Source organism: Ambystoma mexicanum, chromosome 9, assembly GCF_040938575.1.
Source record: "Ambystoma mexicanum isolate Mex_15411 chromosome 9, UKY_AmexF1_1, whole genome shotgun sequence".
NCBI lineage: Eukaryota > Metazoa > Chordata > Amphibia > Caudata > Ambystomatidae > Ambystoma > Ambystoma mexicanum.
The window spans coordinates 744,340,744-744,356,848 of record NC_090931.1 but is presented as its reverse complement, the minus strand read 5'-3'; the positions used below and the strand labels follow the sequence as shown (position 1 = coordinate 744,356,848).

The 16,105-nt window shown below is 46.1% G+C and overlaps 1 protein-coding gene across 1 annotated transcript in view; it reads right to left on the bottom strand.

Moving 5' to 3' along the window:
- INPP1 (inositol polyphosphate-1-phosphatase) overlaps nucleotides 1-16,105 on the bottom strand; it is a 306,706-nt gene that overhangs the window by 241,810 nt on the left and 48,791 nt on the right. The window lies entirely within an intron of this gene.

Below are 16,105 nucleotides of genomic sequence, written 5' to 3'. Positions count from 1 at the left end.
GCTCAGAGTTTTGTATCTCTCACTGTCTATTCCTGGAACCTTCATTAACACCCCCTAAAGGACCACATAAAGACCAAGAAACACCACTCATGGTTTCCAATATCATACAAGTCCCTGAGGCCTACCAAGGTTATGCTGATGTGTTTTCGACTGCCATAGTCCAGGCCTTACCCCCACACAGGCCTGAAGACTGCGCAATAGAAACGGAACCCTCAGCAGTGATTCCCTTCAGCAGGATGTTCATCCTTTCTGAACCCGAGAAAAAGGCCCTCAAAGAATACCTGGATACCAACCTTGAAAATGGCACCATAAGACCTTCAAAATCTCCAGCAGGTGCTTCGTTATTCTTTGTTCCCAAAAAGGATACCCAGGAACTCAGACCCTGCCTCGATTATCGTGGCCTAAATCAATGCACCCTCAAAGACCGATACCCGCTACCCTTGATTTCGGATATCCTGGAAGCCGTAAGAGGCGCAGTAATATTCACCACGTTGGATCCCTGGGGCGCCTATCATTTGATCCGTATCCGGGAAGGAGACGAGTGGAAAACCGCCTTTAGAACACCCTTTGGCCATTACGAATACCTGGTCATGCCCTTTGGACTAGCTAATGCCCCGGCAGTCTTCCAACGTTTTATGGATAGGGTGTTCTCTGACATGTTGTTCCTCTTCGTCATTGTATATCTGGATGACATATTGACCTTTTCCAAGGACCCTCAAAAGCAAGAATAACATGTAAAGGCAGTACTACAAAGACTCTGTGAACACCAACTCTTAGCCAAACCCGAAAAATGCTTGTTTCACGTTACCTCTGTTCACTACCTAGGATTTATCCTTAGCCCAGAGGGAATTGGTATGGACCCTTCAAAGGTAAAGGCTATTCTAGCATGGCCTGCTCCTACGTCCGTGAAACAAGTTCAATCCTTCCTGGGGCTTGCCAATTTCTACCGAAAGTTCATATCCACCTTTTCCGAGATTGTTCAACCGATCGTTGCTCTCTTAAAGAAGGACACCCCTTTTATCTGGTCCACACAGCAAGACACAGCGTTCCAGCGTTTGAAGACCGAGTTTACACAAGCTCCTATCTTAGCCCAACCCGACATAAGCCAACCATTTCTAGTGGAACGGATACCTCTAATTACGCCATAGGAGCAGTGTTGAAACAGAATTTAGAAGAGAAGCTGGAACACCCCATTGCTTATCTTTCACGAACCCTAACTCCGAGTGAAACACACTACTCTGTCCTGGAAAAGGAATTGTTAGCCATCCGCCAAGCCTTCACTGAATGGCCGCATCTACTTCTGGGAGCCAGACATCCAGTCCAAGTCCGTACGGACCATCGGAATCTTCAGATTCTACAGTCATTGGAATGTAGAAATAGTCGTCAGGCGCGTTGGGCCTACTTTTTTGCCCAGTACCAGTACCACATCACTCATGTTCCTGGATCACATAACCTGATTACTGACGCCTTGTCTCGACGTCCTGACTACGTAACCACTGAAGATAAGGCATATCCTAAGATGTTTTCCCCCACGATCTTCGTAGCTCAAGCAGTCAACCTCCTGGAAGAAATTCGAGCGCAAACCCAATCCTCTGAGTTATGGAAGGATATGTATGTCAAGGAAAAAACAATGGAATCTAAGAGCCAAGGAAGGATATTTATTCAAGGACAATGCACTGCTCATTCCTGCACAGAAATTACAACAGAAAATAATAAACCTCTGTCATGACACACTTCACTCCGGGCATCGTGGTATCACCAATACCCTCCGTCTTATACAGAGACAGTTCTGGTGGCCTAAAATGAAGACTGACGTACAGCAGTGCATCCAAGCTTGCGTTGTCTGTGCTCAAAATAAGCATGATAACAAGAGACCGGCGGGTCTTCTACTGGAACCAACACTGCCAACTAAGCCATGGGAATTCATCGCTACAGACTTCATTGTGGAACTACCACCATCTCGAGGATACACTACTATCATGCTTACCATAGACTTGTTCACTCATATGGCTCATTTTACGCCCCTTAGTAAACTACCATCCTCTTCCGAACTAGCTGGAATCTTTCTGGAACACATATTCCGCCTGCATGGACTTCCTTCCAAGATCATATCTGATAGAGGACCTCAATACGTCTCACAATTCTGGAAACATCTCTGTCGAATTCTGGGAATTCAACGTGCCCTCTCTTCAGGGTATCACCCCCAAACCAACGGAGCAACAGAACGTGCGAATCAGACCCTGGAACAGTATCTTCAATGTTTTGCCACCAAGGTCCAGGATGACTGGTCACTCCTGATACCCGCTGCTGAATTCGCCTACAACAACTCCGAACATTCAGCGCTCAAAACAAGTCCTTTTTTATTGTAGTTAAGGGTTCCATCCATCGGTTTTACCCTCTGTTCTTCATCATTCTACACCGGTACCTACTGTTGACTCCTGGATCGAAACCCTCGTCAACATACACCAGGAGGCCAAGGAATTCTTAGAGAAGGCCAGAACGCAGACCAAGAGATATGTGGATTCCAAAAGAAGACCAGGCCCCTCTTATGCAGTCGGTGACCAAGTATGGTTATCAAAATTACTACCCTGACATCTATGACCAAAGAAATTGGCCCCCTGGACTATGGTCCATTTCCCATCAAGGAAATTATTAACCCCATCTCATACCGCATCAAACTACCAGACTCCTGGAAGAAAATTCATCCAGTTTTTCATACCTCCTTATTGAAACCCTACATTCCATCCTCCCGGAAATCCTGTAGACCTCCTCATCTGCTGGTCGACAACCAACTGGAATATGAGGTATCCCAGATTTGAGATTCCAGGTATAAACAGGGCCAGCTTCAATACCTGGTTGAATGGAAAGTATACCCTCCTAGTGAAAGAACCTGGGAACCTATTTCTAATATCAAGGCCCCTCGGTTGCTCAGAAGATTTCACCTCATACACGTGGGCAAACCTGGAGGAAAGGGTCTTCGGAGGAGGCATGCTGTCATGAACTACAGAACACGACCCTTTTGGACTTCCTGGTCCTTGTCACAACGGGGCGTGCACTCCATAATACTCCCAACATGGTCGTCCAGCGTGAAACCCCTTTCTCGCTCCACGCGCTGGACGTAATGTATTCGATTAATAGACAACGCCTTCTGCAGCTCCGCGTGTCTCAATGCTATTGCAAAGTAGCGATCCGACGTGTGTCCCGTAGCTCGCGGTATTGTTTCCTTGTACCTGTCTATCTAACCGTTCCTTGCCCCTTCCTTTCCTCCTATTTCCCGGACTTGTGTGCTAGTTGCACCTTTCCTAGTTCCCCGGATTCCTGGATCCACGTCCTGAAAACTGAACGCACTCTGGAGTCGGAAGAGACTCGGGCAGCCTTGTTCAAAACCAGGCCCGTCCGCAAGAAGGCAGTGACCAAGGACTCCAGCGAAGAACGGACCCAGGTGAGAAGGGGGGAACTCCTTGACACCGTATGTAGTTCAAGAATTTGGATCAGATGACTTTGGAGACGATAGATATACAGGAAACGATATTCAGCCTCCAATATTCCAGCTCCCCTGAATACAAGACTCAGGCTTCATCACAGGAGGGGTTCTTCTCTACAATGTACCTCTCTGCTGTTTCGATTGGAACAGGCAGAGATGGTCAATTGAATAAAAGAGCGGAGAAAACACGTACCGCCAATACCAATGCTGCAAAGGAATACAAAGAGGATTAGCAGTGTTGAGAGGAACAAAATTAGGTAAATAGAAACAGTAGTTGACAGAAAATACCTAGGCAAGGAGTGGAGTGGAGTTTCCCCTGGAATGAATCTACAAGGAAATATTAAACCCAATGAGTGAGAGTAGTCTAATAGGCTCTTCCTATAGAGTAGTTAACCAAAAACAACACACCTGAATTGTGGGACTCTCAAGGGTTAATGATGTCCAGGTTGAAGAAAAACAACAGGATAAAATAAGAAAAAGGAAAGTTAGTACAGGGAAATAAACCCGGGCGGCACGAGGGTCGCACTAGTGTCGGATTGGTGCAAGATCAAGAAAGCGTCAATATGCACTTGAAGACCAATTCCCAAAGTATTATAATCCAATAAATGTCCCAAAATCCAGCAAAGAGGAGATATCATGGAATCCCAACAGGCCAGTAGGGAAGTGTGGTACTGTATAGTCAGAGGTAGCGCTGGCAGAATTGCCCCAATAAACAAGCACAACAAGTTAACTGAGAACACAGAATATAGATACACTTTCCAGTTGAGGAACGGCCTGTTGAGGTGTTCAAGGACGCTGTTAGCGAGTATACTGCACGGGGGGGCAGCAGGAGCGGGAAAGAACAATCCAGCAACGTTCCGCGTCAATACCAGGAGGTCACGACAATTATCAGAAAGAAAGAAGGCCGTCCAGGAACAGTCCGGGTCAGTACCGTAACGGTCTGTAAACGATGCCAAGAGGGGATAAGGCGTTACAATCCAATAGTCTGGGGTGGGTCGAAACCAGGAGATCAAGTCAGGACTTCGTGACAGGAGTTTCACGAAGGGAACGGACGTAACCGCAATAGAAAGAAACACTAATTAGCAGCAACAAGCCCTCTGGAAGGCGGCAGTTTTAACCCATATGGGGGCGTGGCTAGCATGGACATCCTCCACGTACGAGACGTGTCAGCTGACACGGGTTTCGCCGTGGCTTATAGAGGCGCCATGGCAACCTGTACCTGCTCCAAAAAGGAGCTTGCGAATGAGACGTACTCCGCAGGGAAGCCCTTTTCTTCCGAAGTGTAACATTACCCTGTGAAGGCCCCTGTAATCTATACACGGTCTTAACTTCTTAGTGTCCTTCTTAGGAATGAAGAGAAGAGAGGCCCGAGCAGGAGATCTAGACTCACAGATAAGAGCATTCTCAAGATTGGTATCAAGATAAATCCGTCAGGCCTCTTTCTCAAGAAGTGATAGTGTACATTCGCCCAAAAGGTACTACGGCTTCAGGAAGAAGATCGATGGGCAATCTTCTGGTCGGTACGGAGGCAGTTCTTACGAAATAACATCCTCAAAGACATCCCTAAAGTCTTGGTATGTAGAGGGTATAGCATGTATTCCCATATAAGAAACAGGCCTGCAGACTGAAGCAAGGTCAGGAGTCTTGTCCTCAAAACAATGTTTGGAACAGAACTGGGAAGAACATTGAACCGAATTAGCTGTCCAGTCGATGGATGTTGTGTCTTCTTAACCAAGGAATCCCCAATATGATAGGAAAATGAGCTGCACAAATGAAATCAAAAGAGAGGGACTCTTAATTTCCATCGTAAGAGTTCCGAGCAATTATTGATGGGTACGGAAACTAGAGGTCTACCATCCACTCCTTCTATGGTAAGAGACTCCGACTTAACCAAAAAGGGTATCTTCTTCCCTTCAGCCCACAAGATGTCCATGAAGTTTCCGGCTGCACCACAATCTATTGGGGTCAAACCTCAATGGGTGATTTATTAGGAACAAGAAGGGTGACTCCAAGAATCATCAAACGAGAATCAATATCTTCAGCAGAAACCAGAGAAACAATAGTAGGAATATGGATGACACCCCGACTCCTGGTCCCATCTAGGATCGGGGTCTGTCTTTGCCCTGATTTCTAGGGGGCACATCAGGGCTGTCCCTCAGCAGGTGCCCTTCCACACCACGATACAAACATCAACCCATGTCCCTTCTCCTCCTTCTCTCAGCAGGGTTCAAAGGACAGCGGGTATTTCCGACTTGCATGGACTCCTCGAGTGGATGGGTTTCAGACGTGAAGGGGATTTTGTATAGGTCATATGGAAGGTGTAGACCCTCTAGATCTTCTTCTTTCTTCCATTCTTTCAGCCACATGAAACTCGATCTGGAGAACGATGGAGATCAGTTCTGCTAGTGATGCTGGTTGGGCCACTCTAGCCAGTTCATCCTTTATATCATCATTGAGCCCTAGCCGAAAGATGGTGTACTGAGCAGTCTCGGCCAGTCTGCTTCAACAGTGGTCTTCTTAAAGGTGGTCAAAGCCAATACATCAGAAGTATCTTTTCTTATATCCAATAGCGACTCATATGCCAAGTACACCAGTTCTGGTCTGTCAAATATGTCCTTAAGGGCTTGTACAAAGGTGTAATAGTCAACAAACAGAGGACTAGCAGTGGTAACAATAGGGGTTGCCCAGGCTAAGGCGTTACCCGTCATGTTTGAAATCATGAACCCCACCTTGGCCCAATCGGTAGCAAAGGCAGTGGTCCTGAAGGTAAAATTGATGGTACAAGCATCTAGGAATTCCTTTACTTTCTTGTGGGGTCCGTCTAACTTTCTGGATATAAGGCCTAGGGTAGGCAAGTCAGTATTCTGAGCATCTCTGGCTGCCATGAATTTCCATAAGCGTAGCATTCCTGGTCTTCAATTGTTGTACTTCTAGGGTTAGATCTTGAACGGCTTGCATTAGTTCTTGCAATTGCTCAATGTATAAGGTCTTTTTCTTTTGGTGTTGCAATCTCTCAGAATGCACAACAGTGGCACTAGACTCACCTTTTTCGGATGAAGCTTTAGCACACTTCTTTGCTTTGTTCTTTTATATCTTGGCTATGGAGTTCTCCTTATGGAGAAATTAACGTGCCCCCCAGTAGCCACAGAACCTGTCTGAGGTACAGCCCAGACGCTGGGGCCACGGGGAGGTAAGTCCTAAATTGGGGAAAAAGCAAATGCTCAAAAAACCCCAAAGAAGGATCCGGTTGAGATGGAAGTAGCCGATGGAAGGATTCCAGATCACAATAGATTCCGTGAGTGGGTTGCATGGAACAATTGACTCCAAGAAAAACGCCACAGATTAAGGCATGGGCAGCAGAGGTCTATGAAAGGCAGCAAGCAACAAAAAAAAACAGGCAGGGAGATCAACAGAAGGGCAAAAGAAGGCAAAAATCAGAAGGCAGAAGCAAAGAGGAAGGTAAGGAATGAAGGCAAGGGAGAAAGATGAGCTGGATCGAGGCAGAAGGAAGCATGGGAACACAACTAGCAACTTACCCGATAGCAGAGTGTTTCAACACACTGACGTTCAGCGTCTTCTCAGTGTGAATAGTATTGCGGATGCCATCTTCAAAACAACTAAACCTGCAAAGATCGTTCCACTCGTAGTGTGACAGCACTATAGAACGTACCCATTTCCACCTTCGTGCCATGACAATAAGTTTTAAGAATGTTATATCAGAACTGTGTGACTTAACAAGAGTAGTGGCCCAGAACTACTTCAGAATAACCTATTGAGTGGAATAGGGAAGCATACCAATCTACAGGAGAAGGGAGTCATTCTCCTCATTTTTGTTATTAGAAAGATTAATGCTAGGGTCAGAGCAGGTTAGTTTGGAGAGTAGACTGATTCTGAGTTGGACTTTCACTGACGACGGACAAGTACCTTAGTGTCATGGCCATTGGTCCGGAACCCCAGATCCCGCACCATCAGGAAACAAGAGCATGGGGTAACGCAGCCTTTTATTGTCCCTTGGGGACAATACAGCATGGAAGACCCAGCTGGACTCAGTCCTGGCGCCTTTGGCGCCAGGCTCATGATTAAATGTGCACTAGCACATTTCTATTTGGTGCAAGCACTCTGTTTTCCCTGCAGCGTCCTCCACGTGCATTCAGTTGGGCTTGGCTGCTGGGGAGAGTCAGACTGCGCGTGTAACCATCCCTTAGGAATGGCAGGGTGGGGCCGGTGAGTCAAGGCTAATGGGTGTGGCCAGTGCTAGGTTATATAAGCCCACTCAGCCCTCATGCACACGCTTCGCGTTATTCTGCTATTGCAGCGTATCACTCACTGCCGCCTAAGCGCATCTTACCTGTTTCCATCTACAACCTGAGCGCATCTTACCTTGCTTCCAGCTACCAGCCTGAGCGCATCTTACCTTGTTTCCAGCTACCAGCCGCAGCACTTACCTTGGAATCTGCTTTCTTCGGCACACATCATCGTTGACTCTGGCATTCATCCATCTCCAAACCTCCGGAAAGCAGCGCTGCAGCCCGATGTCGTGACACCAAGAGCAATCCATTTGAAGACGGTGCCTGCAAGAGAAAAAGAGAAAGACAGGTTAGAATTCATTAAGACATTACATTTAAGGTCGCGCTTTGATAAGTCCTCGCTCTTAACCTTAAACCAACACTCACCTTCTGTTGGAGCATCGTGGACTCCATTTTCTTCCCATTTGGCCTTGCTGCATGCACTGCAACTACCGCTCGGCCGCATTTCATCTGTTGGAAGAAAGCAAAGGAAAGACATTATTAAAAGATACAGACTATAAAACATCACAATATTTTAAAAGCCATACGACACTTACCTTCAGGAGCGGTTCAGCCACAGATGGTCTGGGCTGCCACGCACATGGGCCAGAGGAGGAACTCGGTCCATTAAAAGCGCCCCTGCATTGAGAAGCAGGACGGAGAGCTCATCATCATCAATCAACAGGTGAGACTATATGGGTCGGCGCATGCTCACCACATTCTGGGAAGAAGGGTTCGAGAGAGACAGCAGTCATATAGCAGCATTCTCATGATCTCTCATATCCACGCAGGAGCAGTGTCCACAATCAGTGCAGCCCACAGCATATGAGCATGGGAAGAAACCTGACAAGGGGAATTCATTTCCAGGGAGGGCTGCAACCGTGCCCCAACGTCCCCGCAGAGACCAGGTGAGCGTAACACTTAGCTAGTTTTGTTAGGTAGGGATGCCTTATAGTATAGGGAAATGTGACGAATCCTACAGACAGCTCACTGAAACCCTGCTTAAGGTCTCCTCCCAGGTGGCCAGGGAAAGGCAGACGCTTCCTGATCCTGAATTACGATGTATCTGAACCACATATAAGACCTGTGGCTCTGGGCACAAATATCATAAAACCTGAACAAGCCTTAATAACAGTAAGATTCTTCAAGCTATTTCAGGATAAAAGTCCTCCTTACTCCCAAAGGTTGTAAAGGAATCTAAAATGATTGCCTTAAGTAAATTGTCTTCCTACGTAACAACGAATTCTAATAGTTCATCTTTAAATTATTTTAAGGGAAAGAAATCTACCCTTAAAATCAAGAAGTTATTTAAAAGAACTAACTTTGTTGTTGGGTAGTCCAAGTCCCATAATCCCATAAGTACTGGGACGAGGAAGAGGACTGAAGAGTTATGCTGTAGCAGAAGGCGGGGAACTAAGCCGAACAGCCCACACATGAAGGAACCTGGGAGGCACAAAAGGCCCCCTTAGGTGCAGGCAGGAGCTGGAACTGTGACTGGAGTGCATGCAGTAGTAGCAGAGGCAGAAAGAAGAAGGCAGAGTATTGGCAATCTAGACCTAAGTGGGAGAACCAGAGGGATGCCGGAACGTGGATGCAGCAGATTTTGTCTGCTTGTTCTGAGAGGGTCCTGTTCTCCCAAACTCCGAAGTGCATAGGCTGCGCAGCAGAAGGCGTGCAGGAAGGCTGCCTTTTCCCATGTGAGCCTAATTGCAGAGGTTGCCATGTAAGAAACGTATGGGATACCGAGGCGAGGAGCTGTTGTGAAGCCAGGGGCCTCAGGAGCGAGAGGGCTCCTTAATTGAGTGGCCAGGCCAGAGACACCTTCAACGAGGAAGGGTGTGGGTCCCATCTGAAGCCAGAAGCAGTAGAAGTTGTGCAACACGTAGAAAGAGGATCACAGAAGCTGGTGAGTCAAACCTGGTGTTCTGATTCCTTGCGTGAGCACTGCCGGCAACAGTATCCACCTATAAGTAGAAGCGAACTGAGGTTGTACATTGAGCCTTTAACAAGGGGACAATGGAAAAGTAGCACTTGCGTGTGATCAGACAATTCTCATTCACTAGCGTGACGAGCAAACACTGTGAAAGACCATTGTTAAAGCCATAAACCCTGTAAACCTTATGAAGAAGTGGCCGGTTGTCTCTCATCATGCAGAACAAACATTGCGAAAGCCATTGTTGTATATTTAACCTTTGCAAAACCTATGAAGAAGTGGTTGCGTGTGCCAAGCTTTTCTTTTCAACGGAAGACTGAACTCTACCTCTTTATTCACGCAAACAATCATTACTCATAAAAGACGTTAAGTAGTTAAACATTGTACCTGCAGTTGAAGAGAGAGAGCAAGCAATGCCCGAGCCAACAGTATTACCCTGTTGAGTCTGAAAGCAGCCTTTGTCAGAGCCAGAAAACTATTTAACCAATACTGTGAGCTAAATAGAAGTTCAACTTTGTCTAAGATATAAGTGTGCAAGTATTACCTGAAGCCAATAGAGTGACACCAAGGCTTCTGGGTAATTACTTTGGCTAACAGTTGGCAGAGAGGTGAAGGCAAAGTTGGGGGAGGGAAACTTGCTGTTTATAAAGATTATTTGAAGTTGACACAACCTATATGGCCAAAGACTGTGAGAGAAAGAAAGAAGTGGGTCATAAAGGCAAACTTGGGTTGTTATTGTGGCAGACAGACAAAAGAGACAAAGAGGCTGTCCCTTTTGATCAGAGATATTCAGAGGAAGAGTGCCTTGCATATTTGAAGGTGTTGAAGTACCTTAACGTGAATATTGTCAGAACATGTCTTGAGTCACAAATACTGAAGCTGTAGTGGTATATCTGATTGTCAGTGGATGCAAGACTTCAGAGGCACAAGTGAAGTGGAATGCTATGAGGCAAAAGAGAATGTCCTCATGGTAAACCTTGGTAGAAGTGAAGTTGTTGAAGTAGAAGCAGCAGGACTGACAAGTCATCCTAACAAATATACCTATTGTGAATCCTAATGTTGAATAGAAGCATAAGTACTGTTAACCAAGAGTTATGTTTCACTAAAATTTCTAGAAGTTGTATTCCTTTTGAACTGTGTCAAGTCTTCTTGGATATCTGGAAGTGGTAGCAAAGCATTGTGGCTGGGAATAACATTGATGCTATTTTGAGGAAGTGGAAAGTCTTTATTTCACCAAGAAGAAGAGCTTTGTTATTGTTGGAACTTAAGTTAACAAAACCTTATCTTAATATTGGAACTTAAAGAACTGAATTAAGACTTTTCTACTTATGTTCATTTCCCCTATTTCTTTTGATGAACATTTGAGTTGAATTGACCTTGAATCCTGGGGAAGGGAGTACCGCCAGGTTACTGAAAAGGTTATGAAGAAACTGTGAACATTGCTGATGTTAATTGAATTGCCATATATTTTCTTTGTGTATTTGATGATTAAGTGTGAGGGCCAGACATCCTGCATTAGAGTGTTTCCCTTTAGTTTTGTTAGGCAGTGAAATCCTCATCAGAATAGGGATAGTGAGGCGCTTAATATCATTTATATTTTAATAAAATGGCATGTTTAGAACAATCATCAAAAAGTTGTCCGCCTCGCATTGCTGACCCCTCGCAGAAAGTTAGGCATTACCTTATTTGTTTAATACAACTATCAGTGAAATGACTGACCCGAGTCTGTGTCCTCCTTCTGACCTGCCACAATACGTTCAGATGGTCAGACCTGTGCAGAAGAGTGGCAACATGAAATGGAGGAGCAGTGACTGATGGATATCACCTGAGCAGTTGTTGGGCCTACCTGACTTCATAGATTCATAAAATTGGTTTATTAACTTAAATGTCCGGATGGTTGTAGGTCTAACTTGCCCTATGCTAAGGTGGGATTTTCCTACCTAAAGAAACTAAGGATAGTCCGAGTCAGTAAGTTCGACTTAAATGTTTGTCTGTGTCCAAAACCTATACTTTCCCTTACAACTAAAGCTTAACAATGGGGGTCATTACGAGTTTGTAGGTTGCCATGGCGCTGTTAGCGCCATGGCTGCCTCCAAACCTGGGTCCGGGTCCGGTCTCACAGAATGGGGAATTACCGGGTCATTCCAACCTTGGAGGACCCGGTAAGTCCCCATTCAGTAAACCATTCCCCATTCCCATTTGAGCCCCCATAGGGCCCCCCATAGGGCTCAAATGGGAATGGGGAAGGAGCAAATAACAGGCCTGCTAATAACGGGCCCATTATTTTCTCCAAGATTCCTTAACGGGTCCCGCTAAGAACGCCTGGTCAGACCAGCCGTTCCTGCTGGGACCCGCTAAGGGACCTCAGAATATGGCGGTAGGGACTTAACAGCACCGCCATCCTTAACGTTGCCATTAAGCCCCTAACGCCATACTCGTAATGACCCCCAATGTGTTGGGATTTCAGCAACCAAAGAAATAGTGTTCCAAATAAAGTTCAGAGCTTCTTACTTTCCAGCTCCCCTTCCCCAAGTCCAAAACAGTTCCACAAAGTCTCAAAAGGAATCTCAGGGTTCCCTTCTCCAAGAAGACAACACAGTTCCAAAAACAAGATCTCAGGGTTCCCTTCCTGAAGAAAACAGCACAGTTCAAGATTAGTCTCAGGATTTTCCTTCTCCAAGACACCAGCTTGCTCAGCTTGCCAACATGTACTTAAGTCAGTCTACAATCTTCAAAACCAATTCCAGGTCGACTTTATACTCCTAGTTATTGATAGTTCATACAGATTGCTTTCTTCTGCTTCACTTCAGCAGTCTCTTTCAGGCATTTGAAATTACTTTCTGTATATTTCTTTGGCTTTTACAGATGGGGTATAGCGGTCTAGGCGCAGTTGTCAGATGACACGGCCCAACCATTACAGGTCACACAACCGGGCACCTTAGGCTTACTTGTCCACACAGGATCTTCTGTAGCTGCACCTGTGTTCTGGCTCACACTCACTTGGCTCTCTCTTTGCCAGCCTTTTGGCTTTGTCGCAACGTATTTCACTGTTGGTCAGTCTCTGGACTTTGCCAACATGAGCTTAGTCATACAGTTTATGTTGTGGTGCTCTTTTCCCTTCACCAAGTTGCTCTCACACTCCTTAGCAATGCTCCATTCTTGCTTTACATTGCATTTTATTAGCTTCACTCATAACTTGCAATATATGGTATGCACTTTTCACACCAACTTGTCGTTTGCACATTGGTTTATTTAAAGTTTTCAGATGCTCGCCAAAAGCTTTGATTCAGCTCGGTATTCAATAGTTTCTAGTTCTTGTTTGCTCACACTTTGCAAAAACCAGTCTACTTTGGTTCACCATATCTTGCACTTTAATTTGCGTTAATTTGGCATTCCCTTTTTGCCACGTAAGAGCCCCAGGTGTGCCCCGGTTGGAGTGATCCCTTTTCCTCACTCACCGGTCTCCGGCCACTCTCCTCCAGCTGGCTGTCACCTCCTGCTCTGCATACACGTCCCTGGTGGACTGTGAGCCCTGCTCTCTCTCTCTTTCTCTCTCTCTCTCTCGCTGGGTCGGCGGCAGCTCCACTAGCACCCGGAAGATGCTACCAATGACTTACAACAACTGGATCTCTTCTCAACCTGCAACCCCTGGTGCCAACAACGACCAGCGAGGCTCCCAATACTGTGGCTTTTTCTCTGCCCTTCCTGGCGCCACAGTTACACAGTTTCGCAATCAACTTGGTTTCCCGGCAGGACCACCCTCGGCTGCCTCGTACTCCGGTGGATTTCTCTGTCTGTAGGCCTCCCTGTTGGTCTCCCTATGTGCACTCTGACTCCACCTTTATTCACCTGCAACAGTTTAACATATTGCAGGTGAGAGCCTTTAGGCTCAATTGCCTGATGTGAAAAATCAGAGGGTGTTTTACTGCCCAGACCCCGGGGATCCCTTGCTAAAGTGGTCAGGGTATTGCCATGGCCTTTGGATCCAGGGGTGGACAAGTGTTGGTTAGGGGTCCTCTGGGAGTGGGGGAGGAGCACCCGATGGCAAGACCTGGTATCCCCCTTCCAAACTACCCATGTCCCATCCTATTTATAGGCTATTCTAACTTCCCAGCCCCCCCCTTTCTACACAAACACTGAGACGAGGAAGAGGAGATCTGAGGCTAAAAGGAGTACTACCTATTCAATACATTGGACATGTCCCACTTATACGATCAGGCAAGGCACTTGCTTTTAATTCCAAACACCTGGTACCTATTAGCTCTCCCCACATGGTTAAAAGGTGGAACACTGAGACACACTCTGAGCAAGGCGAGGCACGAGAAGGAGCAGTTCTTCCAGAGCGAAGCTAGGGACCAGGCAGAGTACTGAAGCGGGGCCGTGACAAATGGGAGATCGAGAGAGCTGATCACTAGGAATGGCGAGTTGTAAGGAGATAAGCTGGATGATCGCATTGCCCCATGACTGCTGAGTGTTCAGGCGGTCAGCGAACGAGAGAAGAGGGTGGCGCCTGCCAGGTGCTGCAGGAAGCAGAACACTCCCCTCCCCAAGGCGAGAAACAAGCGAGGGAGGATTCTGGAGTCCACAGTTGGCTAACTTCGCAAGAGAGGAGGGGGCGTCACTATGGGGAAGACTTCAACTACACGACCGGTAAGTGATGAGAGAAGTTGGGCTGTGCATCGCACAGGTTGAAGTTTGTACGATTGCTTAGAAGTCTGAAGTAATGAAAACATTTATAAAAGACTCAAGTGAAGATACTGTATCAATGGAGTGGTCCTGCGAGGTGCACACGCATTTTCAAAAGACTCTGTGTGTTGAATGAAAGTGCAATGTAAAGTGAAAGGCCTCGTGAAAAGAGAAACGTGAGCGAGGTAACAACTTGTGAGAAGCCCGGGGAGGCCGAAGTGAAAATTAACTGAAAAACAAGGCTCTAGCCCTACTGAGGGAAGCCTATGCAGAGTGTAAAAAGTGACATTTGAAGGAGGCTTGAGCCCGACTGAGGGAAGCCTATGGAAATGTGATTGCGGTTTGGGTATGATAACCCCACAAATTGAAGAAAAGAGGTCGAAGTGGTTCACTTTTGAAGGAGCCTTGAGCACGACTGAGGGAAGCCTATGAAAGTGTGAGAGAAGCTTGGGGAAGGGAGCCCCATAAACTGTGATTTAAAGGTTTGAGCCCTGTGGAGGGACTCCTACATTGAACTTTGGTAATCAGAACGAAATGAACGGTTTGTTGAACTGTTTTGCAAGATGCAAAGTGATCTGGGCTGGAGTGAGAGAAGGCTGAGAGATCCAGCAGACAAACTAATTAATTTTTTCATTGAAAGCCAAGTGGGCCCTGGTCCACAAAACAAACTGCATTCTTGTGCCTGAAACCAGAGTGTGTGGGAAGGTCCAAGTGTGCCACCTTACCCTGTGCTACAAAACATGGGGAAGGGAGTTTACTGAGCGATACTGACATTTCTTTTGAACACTAATTTTTCCTTTTTGCATAACACACTCCCCTTTACACATGCATTGTATTAGAAAGAGGGCAGGTATTAGGTTTATTAGTAGAGGCCATTTTACTTTGACTAAATACTGACTAGGACTGTATTTTCTTTTTGTTTGATGGTCGAGAATACTCCCATCTTAGTTATAGGGCAGGATAGACGTTTTTCAACCCTTCTAAAACCATTAATAAAGGTTTTGAAACTTGCAGCTCTTATGTCATTGTCTAGTTGTGATACCATGCCTCCCTCACACTGAACACAATTAGTGACGCATTCTGGACATGCCTAATGCTAACACCACTCTGTAGGCCTCTTTCTCCCCTCCGTACTCGAATGATGAAAGGATCTATTAGTGTGCATTCCTCTTAGTCACCTCTTCTTCGTCCCAGTACTATAGTGGAATGAATGAGAGAATTTGAGGGGAAAGGGTTTACAATAGCCTATAAAGGCAGGGGAGGAGGATTAATGGTTCACAATTAGAAAAGGGGATATACAACTGGGTCAGCTGAAATGTGTAGAAATGGGGAAGATAGATAATACCCTACAGAAGTAGATGGAGAACAGAGGGTATTCTAATAACTTCTTGATTTTACCAGGGGTTGTGAATATGAAAAAAGTCTGTAATGAGGTGTTCTTATTGGGGTTTTGTTTTTAGCTTCTTGATACTGGGATTTGATTTGAAAAGGACTGGAGGGGTTTTGACAGTATCCTACAAAGGCTTCAGGGACTGAGTGTTCATTATGAAATGGGAATGGGGAGTATCATGTTTCACCTGATGACCTTCTCCTTCCACTCCCCCAGGACCCTCCACCCAGGTGATCCTCCTTCGCATATCCACCCCCAGGTTTGGCATCCAAAAGCGATGGCCGTTCCCTCGCCCCCTGAGAGGAAGACCCAAGGGAAGTAGATGG